This window comes from Electrophorus electricus, chromosome 2, assembly GCF_041902795.1.
Source record: "Electrophorus electricus isolate QZ-2024a chromosome 2, ASM4190279v1, whole genome shotgun sequence".
In the NCBI taxonomy this organism is placed as follows: Eukaryota; Metazoa; Chordata; class Actinopteri; order Gymnotiformes; family Gymnotidae; genus Electrophorus; species Electrophorus electricus.
This window is the reverse complement of record NC_137498.1, coordinates 8446560-8447799: the sequence shown is the minus strand read 5'-3', so window position 1 is coordinate 8447799 and position 1240 is coordinate 8446560. Positions and strand designations below refer to the sequence as shown.

Sequence of the window (1240 nt, the reverse complement as noted above, 5' to 3'; positions counted from 1 at the left end):
CACACTATCTGTATAAAACCCTCTGCTCAGGTATTTGTTACTGCTTCAACAAAACCTGAACTTCACAACCTGTTTCCCAAAGATGGTTTTCCTTATAAAAAAAAAAAAAAAAATTTAAAAAGTGCTGTACGTGATGTATGTGATCCGTTATTTGAACGGTATTGTACTAATTGTGTTGTATCATCTGAACCACCCCCCCCCCCCCACTATTCAGATACAAAATAGCACTCACTTGAACAGGTGAACAAAGCACAGCAGAACAATCCTGTAAAAACACACACACACACACACACACACCATGGAAGATTTGACCTTGAAGGACGTGTGCCAGTAATGATGCGGAGGTTGTTTTTCTTATGTTACAGTGGATGGTATGTGAGCATTCACCTGTGTCTCCTGCTCTCTCTTCTCTTCTGTTTGCCCCTTTCTTAGCCTCGTTTGTCCATGTCTCTGGACTACATTAGAAAACCAGACAGTGTGACCCACAACTTGTATGCATGCATGTGAGTGAGTGAGTGTGTGTGTGTGTGTGTGTGTGTGTGTGTGTGTGTGTGTGTGTGTGTGTGTGTGTGTGTGTGTGTGTGTGTGTGTGTACCTTTGTATCTCCAGCACAAGACCCCCACGAGACCCAGCAGCAGGAGGAGGACAGCTCCCACAGCAGTAGTCATGAGAATATATAATAGATCACCAGCAGGGTTTTGGACATCTGAAGGCAAACGTTATGCAAATGTTATGTGTATTTGTGTGCGTATTAGTGTTTGTGTTTTTACACAGCATGCATTTTAATTGCTTTTTAAGATATTAGGAGACCATGTGGATATGCAGTAAATGCATGTTACCGTCAGTCAGAGTCTTTGCACTGTCAGTAGTGGAAGCGTCAGCTGGAGCCTTTGCACTTGTTTTGCCATCAAATCTTGATGTAAATTCTGTTGTTGAGATCCCTGGAGAGGAACATGTGTTTGTTAGCATAAGATGGTGTACTGCTTTAGTACTACTTGTGTTTGCAAGTTTGGCTACAGTACTGACCCATTATAAATGTGTATAGGAACATTCAGGATGGTTTACATTCGTGACACTAGTAGACATGTGATTGTACCTGAGGGGGGGGCAGGTGAACAAGCTCATCAGCGCATGTTTAAAAGTTTATTTAAAAACTAATTTTTATAATGAAGTGTTGACTTTCCAAGTAATGGTGTTATATTATAGAGTTAGCACTAATGCAATGGAATTATCCCTCTTG

At 41.2% G+C, this 1240-nt stretch overlaps 1 long non-coding RNA gene across 1 annotated transcript; it reads right to left on the bottom strand.

The window, feature by feature from the left end:
• Positions 1-231: 231 nt before the first annotated feature.
• On the bottom strand, positions 232-706 carry LOC145647202 (uncharacterized). Its single transcript, XR_014116296.1, has 3 exons — positions 596-706; positions 388-455; positions 232-265 (listed from the first exon to the last, which is right to left on the bottom strand). It is a non-coding gene; the product is annotated as an uncharacterized LOC145647202 (long non-coding RNA).
• Positions 707-1240: the final 534 nt, after the last annotated feature.